Consider the following 9,708-nt stretch of genomic DNA (forward strand, 5'->3'; position numbering starts at 1 on the left):
TGGCCAGCCAAATAGAGTGGCCAGATTTGGCTAGTGGAGGGAGGGTTAGAGAGGCTGTTGGAGCACGTTTTATTTTAGCTAGAATGGCTAAAATTTAGATTGGAGAGTGAGATGGAGAGGCTGTTGGAGATGCTCTAACATCCTGATACCTTATAATTGTACTTACTAGCTTAGTTTGGGGATGACTGTAAGTACTAATTAAGGTGTTGTTTGGATTCAGAGACTTAACTTTAGTCTATGTATTTAGATACTAATTTATAGTATTAAATATAGACTACTTATAAAACTAATTACATAAATGAAAGCTAATTTGCGAGACAATTTTTTAAGCCTAATTAATCCATAATTAGATAATGTTTACTGTAGCATCACATAGGCTAATCATGGATTAATTAGGCTCAATAGATTCGTCTCGCAAATTAGTTCAAGATTATGGATGGGTTTTATTAATAGTCTACATTTAATATTTATAATTAGTATCCAAACATCCGATGTGATAGGGCCTTAAAAATTTTAGTCCCATCTAAACAGGTTAAGTCAAAGCACTGACATATATGGATGCTGTCCGAACCTTATTATTAATAAATACCACGATATTATGTCGCTTAATTAGCTTACATAAGATTTGACTTTTCTTTGTTTGACACCCTGATACCGGTTTTATAACAACCACTTGTACAGAACAATTTTCTCATACGACCAGAACATCATATTGATGTATGTGAAAATCGATATTTTTTCAGACGGACGCTGCAACCGCACGTGAAAATATGATTTTTTTTTTAATAGTTTACATGTTACATGGTTCAAAATTACGTGATTTTTATAGAAATCAGTTCATTTCCGGTAAAATTACTCTAAAAATTTGTTATTCCAACGGTAATAAGTAAGACCGGTAAAAGAAAAGGTAGAAAAGAGAGAGAAAATAAAGACATTGCTCCATGTCTCCGACTAGTACCACCAACCAGGCCATGTCCAATCGATTGGCATGTTCCTAAACTAGCTCTAAAGTGGAAAAAAGAGCTCGTTTAGATGTCTTGGTCCAAATTAGCTACAATTAATATTTTTTAAATCACAATATAAATGCAGACGCTCACAATACGTGCGCACACGCACACTCTATCTATGAGTATTTCTGAAAGACTTCACGAAGTCACCATAGGCGTATTGCTATCGACGGTACATTATCACTGAAAGAATAATTAGTCGTGAATTCGAGCACCCATATCAAATTTGATTTTAATCTGGGTGGATTAGTTTCACCACAAAATCAGTTGAGCTAGGCTCATTTTACATCTCCAATTAATCTAGTTTTTCTTAAAACAAATAATTATATATTAAACAAAAGTTAATTATTTTTATCTTAGCTCCGCTCAGGTGGTTAATTAGTTAGTAGTTAAAACCAAACAAAAACCAGATCACAGAACATGGCAAAGGCGATCAATAGTGAAAACCACATACTCCCTAAAAAAACAATTTCTGATTGCGAATCGAGAAATTGCCATATCTACATCATATGAAGTTGATTTCTTTTTTTCTAAAATAGAGGATGTATGTAATTGAAACTTAAAACCTATTATAGGATAAAAAATGTTCGTCTGAATTTTGTCCACACCATCATTTGTAGAACTTCTACTCCATAGTTTAATTATGAGAAAAAAATTTTACTCACGATAATACTTCCATCAACCCATAATATAATAACTTAACATCGGACGAAATATTACATGGTACGTGTGACGGAGGGAGTATGCATAAATCTCATACGTCCAATTTTTTATGCTAAGGTAGTTTTCACTACCTCGTGATTTCCACCACAAATCTTTCCCTATCATCCGAGCTTGTTACTACTATTGTTAGGCAAACCACAACAGCCCCCGCACTTTGGACTTCTTGTCCTTTCCACCCACACAGCCATTCATCAGGTGCTGACCATCTGATCAGTGTATAATCACGTACTACTAATAGTCCTACTACTGGTGTGTTTAGATACCAAAAATTTTTGGTCAAAAATATCACATCAAATATTTAGACACATGCATGGAGCATTAAATATGGATGAAAAAAATTAATTACACAGCTTATATGTAAATTGCTAGACGAATCTTTTGAGCCTAATCGTGCCATGATTTGACAATGTGATGCTACAGTAAACATTTGCTAATGATGGATTAATTAGGCTTAATAAATTTATCTCGCAGTTTACATGCGGAATCTATAATCTGTTTTGGTATTAGTCAATGTTTAATACTTTAAACGTGCGTCCATATACTTGAAAAAATTAACCAAAGAACTAAACACCGCCTACTACTGCCTCTCTTCCTCTGTCAATGATGCACATAGAGGCCAGAGAGAACGGAGAGGCATAAGAAGCAGCAGCAGCAGCAGCTGATCGATCGACGATCGATGAGCTAGGTGGTGCCATGTGCATCAACAGTAGTCGCCGGACGTACGCTGGCCTTGGCTGACGCATTTTCGCGCATCCTGCCCCAAAGCGTTGGATCGGAATGACAGGCGACGTGAGGCCTCGAAGCAGGTGTGGCCGGCGGAGGCGGAGGCATACACACGGAGTACTACTCCAGCTGCAGCAGCTGCCGCCGCTGCTGAATGCTGCTGCTGCAATGCCTCGACGCTTCATGAGTAACAGTGCTCCGCTGCCTGCCCGAGAAAGGACAGCAAACGCGCTGCTCAAATTAATCAACGCCACCCAGCGACAGCAGGACGGCAGCGATAAACCCCCCACCCCCCACATAGACTGCTCAAAAAGTCTAGGGTCGATCGGGTACAACCTTTGCGTTTTACTCTCTATGCTTGTGTGGATTTAATTTCAGCAGAGCTTTCCCTCCCAGCATCATCATGTTTAAATTACAAAGGTGCTCATATCGTTTAGGTCCTCTTGGAAAGAATGAGAATATAAGAAACGTAGGAATTGAAGAAGCATGTTTTTCCATCCTACATGAATTGAAAATACAAGAAACGAGAAGATGGGCTCTTTAATTCAGCAAAGAGAAGTTTCACAAGAGGTCTACTCCTTCCGCTATAAAAAAATAGAACTACTTCTATACGAAACATACACCTATATTAAAACCCAAAAATGAGTTTTTTTCCTTTGTATGTATGGCCTATGGAGGGAGTAATCTCTTGCTTATTTTACTATGGAATTGATCATAGGAATGCAATTGTATGAAAAATTTTCCCATCCTCTTCGTATGAATCAAAGGGCTCTACAGGGGAAAAAAACTTAAGAAATGAATCCTCCAAAATTCCTTTGCAAATCCTACGTTTTAAAGGCCCCTTACTAATTTTCTTGCCATTGAATATCTCACGGGATATCTACCCTCTTCAGCCCCTGCGTCACTACTAAGGGTCAACACGGGTGGCGCACAAGTTGCTGCAACCCTACCTTCCTCCCTCCCTTCCTCACCGCCATCTGAGTAGTTGCAAGGACAATGGCGGTGGGGCTTTCTTTATTTTCTTCCGCAAGCTCCAGAAGATTGGAACAACAACAACGTAGACCTAGCAGCTAGATCTAGGAGTGATGACGGATACGATGGTGGCGAGATGACCAACTCTAACGATGCGGCGACGACAAACATGCCTTTCCAATGGTGATTGGATGACAACCTTGCTGTAGGGAATGATGATGATGGCTGAATCTGGTGCCTCGGTCATATCGTGTTTCTTTTTTCCTCTTGTGCAATATGTCATATCCCAGTTTTGGGCGGCTCAACCCTTGCGGCATGGTGCGGCAATTTACGGGCGTAAGGGTGTTATCCTGCTATGACGATGGCTAATATGGCAAGGTGCAGCATCTCAAAGGATCCAAGGACAGTGACGATGTGGTGCGCATAGCATATGTGCGGAGGCTATCATATAGGGTTGCTAACGGTAGGAGCCCAAGTGACTCATGAACCCGCCTTGAGTGTCTTGGTCTAAGACTAATTGGCATAGGGATGATGGAGTTGTAACTATAAGAGGTATGTAGGCAGCATGAGAATGTCTAGCTTGACGCTTTATTGCTAGTAATAGCTAATGTTTTACAATTATTGCAATCTTGCTAGGAGACATTGACGCACTTTCCTCTCTCTTCCTTATGGGACTCTCGGGTAAAAACCATATCCAAATTTTCTTGGACGGGCAACGGCAAAGCTTTCAAATCACTTCAAACTTGGAGGCGTCACCTCTCTTTCTTTTTTTTTTCTAATTTGCCATTACACAATACGAGTGGCACTCTTAGATGGAGACAAGTCCGTGCTCGGATGAGTGGATCTTTTTTCTCTCTTGTCTCACCTTTTAAACCTGGTGGTCTGAGAGCCAACGTGTAATCAATCTCTTGAAAATAGTGATAGATGGAGCAACTTTTGTACTACGTAATATCCCATCGTTTTAGGTTGGTTTTTCTTGGATGGATGGAGTAGATATGTAGTAGTGTGTTTTCTTTCGTCTTTTTTTTTTCTTATTATAGCTTGTAATATCTTATTATGTCAATAGGAACCTCAGCATCATCTGATGACATGATTTATTAATGGAGGGTGCACATGATACTTTCCTGAACGCGAGCGGCAGCATTCTACTCCTCCTACACCGTTGCTCTTTCTTGACCGCGTTGATATCGACGTGTACTCCTTTAGCATCGAAGAATCAAAAGATTCTTTGAAGATCACTGCAAGTCAGTCTGCAACAAGGCTTGCAGGCCGTCACCTCATTGCCAAATTTTAAAAAGCCCACTGCAACTGCATGTCCAGCCGAAATTCCTTGGGCTCATTTACCCTACATATAAAAACTCACGAGTTTTACATGAATTTGTAAAATTTGCAGGTGAAATCATCCAGCTCATTTCTCTCGCTCCATTGCTGGATTGAGCATGAGCCTAACCAGAAAAGCGAAAAAGGGAGAGGGCAGGCTAGGAAGGCAAGGCAACGGCCATGTCAGAGTTTTTTTGCCTGTGAAACCCGTGGATGCTTCACATGTTTTTGCCGGCCAAGCTGGCCGTGGATCCCCCATATTCCCCATCCAGGAAGAGAGGTTGATGGCAGTGTGCAGCGTGAGTCGTCTCGTCGATCTCGTCACATCTCAAAGACTCAAGTCGTGTCCAATCCTAACAGCTCTAGCCATACCCATACTTAAGGGGGTGTTTTAGATATAAATCCGTAAAGTTTTAGCGTGTCATATCGGATATTATATAGAATGTTATATGGGGTGTTTAGGGACTAATAAAAAAACTAATTACAGAATCCGTCAGTAAACCACGAGACGAAGCCTAATTAATCCGTCATTAGCAAATATTTACTGTAGCACCACATTTTCAAATCATGAAGCAATTATGCTTAAAAGATTCGTCTCGCAAAATAGTCGCAATCTATGCAATTAGTTATTTTTTAGCATATATTTAATATTTTATGTAGGTATTTCAAACGTTTGATGTAATATGGTGTAAAATTTTGGCATGGGATCTAACAGGCCCTACTTTCTCTCTTTAGCCTGACCACATGACATGTGTATGCTAGGATAGGTTTTGGACGTTGGTGGCCAATGAATCTGAAACGAATCTGTGATTTTCTCGCCCTAGAAGAATACAGTTTGGTGCAGAAAGAATTGTTACATCATGCACAAAAATATACTCCACTCATGACTAAAGTAATCTACTCCATTCGTCGCAAAATATAATACTCCTAACTTTTAAAATTTATCCTAAAATATAACAATTTCTCTATCTACATTTACTTCTCAACCAATCAAAACTTTTCATCATTCAAATTCTCTACATAGGAGTACATCATCTTATTAACCAATCATAACATTCTCCTATTTACTTCCACTAAGTTTCTTAATACCTATGTTCAACACTAAATCTTCTTATATTTTAGAATGTATATAGTAGTTTATTTTGAGGCGGAAGAAGTAGTACGGATGGATATAGGCTGTGTTTAGTTCGTACTGAAGTTTGTAAGTTTGGTTGAAATTGGTACGATGTGATAGAAAAGTTATGTGCGTATGAAAGTTTTGATGTGATAAAAAGTTAAAAGTTTAGAAAAAAAAAACTTTGAAACTAAACAGGGCATAGTAGTTTATTTTAAGGCGGAGGAAGTAGTACATGCGTTCTAGCCTCTAGTAGATATGAGCATGGTATACCCATTGCACGACATACCCTCCAAAAACTTACGAATTTGAGTCCTTCGGCCCAACTCATGACTTCGCCCCGTGTATTGTGGGAGCACAGCCGTGCATGACGCTAGAGGGCCTCATGCTCCCGGCTCCTCCCACTATCCAGTTTAATTGGTAACCATTAGAATAAGTTTACTTTAGATCCCTAATCTTAAACTGTCATACCATAAATCTTAAACTCCCATCTAACAAAAGGTTAAATAAAGTCATGAAACAATATGGATGTTTGTTTTAGCTGACATGACATCATAATTAGAAAAAAATAAAAAAACATATCGGGTCCACATATAAATTAACTTCCATCTCTCTTCACCTCTCCCCTATCTTCCCCAAGAGCTCACCGACAGGGAGAGGGGTGATGGCCGGTGACCTCGTCTCCACCCTATAGAGCACCTAGAAAGAGGGGATAGGTGGGGGAGAAAGGAGGGAAGGAAGAAGAAGTATGGGACCAAACACTATAAGTCTAAAGCTTACGTGACAATGAACTTAGCCAGGCCTTGCCATATCAGCCTAAACCAAGCACAATACTGCCCTAGAATCTGGAGTAGTCCAGCATTGCAAGTAGACGAACACATTATATCTGGTATTGCGGTTTAAGGATATGATTCAAACTCGAAGTCAAGGAGGGATCTAAAGTGAATTTATTCTGCAACCATTTGACATATTCTTGTAGTGGGCTTTGATGGTTGGGCTTGGTCATGTAGGAGATGTGGGATTGACTTGCTTTGTTTGGGCCAATTTCTCTTTATTTTTCCCTTAAATTTCCCTCATGCATTTTTAACCATGTGCATCACTTGTACAAGTATTCCTCAAGGTATCATAATACCTCATATACCTCGTGATATCAAGATATTACTGTACTACACATGGTACCCCGTATATATCATCTATGGTACTTGTATACTACTAGTATCAGAACTATCCCTCTAGGATCGTAGGTGATAGATCAAGTATCTAGGTATCAGATATAATACATACCTAGTACCCACATCTACCATGTCTAGTACATGAGTATCATGCTTGGCACATGTAGATATCACTTTTACCGGTCTGATACGCCCAACGTACCATCCAAGTAGAAAATGTGGCCAAAACATGGCTAGGTTGATCGGTCAACTCTAGCTAGGACGATACAAGGTACTATCATGCAAAGGAATTGAGATCCAGTACAATTCAAACTGTGACTTCAAGTTAAAGGACTGCACTCAATGTCAGCCATTCTTTTTTTTTTTAGTGAATGGTTGAAATTTGATGCTACAATACCTCTATAATTTTCCCACAAGGGCTATATTTGTGTTCATCTTCTTCCTCAACTAGAGATGGCAATGGGGACCCGATCACCGGTTCCCCGCGGTAAATTCACATATTAGGGAATGGGGATGGTTGATATTTATCCTCCATGGGGAATCATATGGTCTCAAACTTATCACCGTCGGGGATGACGGGGCCGGGGACGGTGCTCCATTCACCGTCCCCACCCCCCACGGTGACCCGCATATATTATATCCAGGACCAAATCTAGACTTTCTCAGATGTTTTGGCCCATAATATTCAAGCCCAAGTAACAGGTACGAGTATATAACTCCTAACCCTACCAGTCAAACTCCACACATTCAGAGTTCAAATTCAGATCGAGACATATCGAGACATGCCGTTGCTCCTCCTCCCCTTCAGAGTTCAGATCCAAATCGAGACACGCTGTTGCCGCCGCCTGCCGCGCACCAGCCACCAGGCGCGCCGCCGCTGTCCAGACGCGCGCGCAGCCGCCGTCTTGCCGTCCGTCCGGCGCTGCCTCCTTTTTATTTATTTCCCTTTTCTCCTCGCCTCGCCTCTCCTTTTTTTCTTGTGTGGTGGTGTCAACACGTCGCCGGGAGCCACCGTCGTCACGCCGCCTGGTGCCTGCAGCCGTCGTCGCGCTGCCGGAAGCTGCCGTCGCTGCACCGCCCGACGCCTGCAGCCGTCGTCTTGCCGTCCGTCCGCCGTACGCCGCCAGCGCCCTTCGTCATCGTCGCCATTCGTCAGCACGCCATCCGCCGCCAGCACGCCATCCGCCGGCCATGAATATGTTGTTTAATCGGGGACGGGGTAACCACGGGGATAAATTCACTACGTGGTGAACGGGGCTGGAGAAAATATACCCCCGTCGTGGTTGACGGGGGCGGGGACGGTGAAATTTTATCACCGCGGGGACAGGGACGCGAAGATGACCCCCCGATGGTGAATTCCCCGTTGCCATCTCTATCCTCAACCGTTCTAGCCGGTGGTGGTATAACCGTGCACTGACGACCTTAAATAGAGAATTAGTAAATAAACATAAAAAATTTGAAGGTAGGAGGCCAGATCTGGGAGGGAGGGCTATATCTGTGTCTCGTCTTCTTCCTCAAACCGTTCCAGCCGGTGGTGGTATAACCGTGTGACGCCGGCCTTAAATTATTTTATTTGAAGGAAGGATTCTCAAAAAAAAATTGGATTGCACGAGACAACGTACCATAGACATGTAAATAATAATATGCATGAGAAGGAAAATAATCAACCAAAGGAAAAGTAGAATTGTTTTAGCACAAATCAAATATGCTCAAAGGCCCAAGCGATAAACGTCCAACTAAAATATTTTCTTCTCTGATACTCCCATAAAGAAATGAACTTCAAGCAGCTGTTAGTCAGATGCCTGAACCTGCATTCGACAGCCAACTGGCTGGTGGCTGCAATAAGCCAATAACTAAGCATTATGTCAGTGACATCATATTCGCTCCACGAAACCGAATACAACATGAGTAATGATTTGCAGTAGTATTTGCTTTGCTTTTCTATAAAGACAAGATGCATTTCATTTTCATTGCAACTACACGGCATAAAACAAGATGCTTGGATTTCTTCTCGGTGATGTAATGAGTAAGTGACACTACAACTATAAAGTTATTTTTTCCTCTAAAGAAACAATTACAAAGTTAAGCTGGTAAATATTTCAAAAATTCTCAACAGATGAAGAAATAGCATTAATTAGTTCTCCAAGCATCAGAAGCATTAGCAATTTTTGCATATTATAAACGTTCACAACAGGGGACAGGAGGAATCCAATTGCATACTGGATTGGAACAAAGTAGTTAAAGCAGCTAGTAAGTGATTTAGAATCGAATAAAGCATAATAAAACAATACATCAGCTCGTGACAAAATGGTCTTGCCTTGAACCATAAGCTTGTTGAATCAGAAGTATACATTCATATGTTCTTATCTTCTTTAAGAACTATGCAAAGTGAATCGCCAATATTTCCATGGTTAATGAACAGAAATAACTCTCGTATGCATATATAGTGGAGGTTATATTAACAAAAATCCTAATGTCCTCACAGGAAATTTATTTCCATTTTTCTGGGTAAAGCAAATAAGTAGATATTTTATATCGGCAAAAAAAGTTTCAAAACTGAAACTTTTCTCATTATGTTAATACAAAATCGCATGTTCTCCCCTCACAACAACAAAAAAAAAAATCGCATGTTCTGCCATCATGTCATTAAAATCTAGTAAGTATGAGTGATGTCATG

This window comes from Oryza glaberrima, chromosome 1 (genome assembly GCF_000147395.1).
Source record: "Oryza glaberrima chromosome 1, OglaRS2, whole genome shotgun sequence".
In the NCBI taxonomy this organism is placed as follows: Eukaryota; Viridiplantae; Streptophyta; class Magnoliopsida; order Poales; family Poaceae; genus Oryza; species Oryza glaberrima.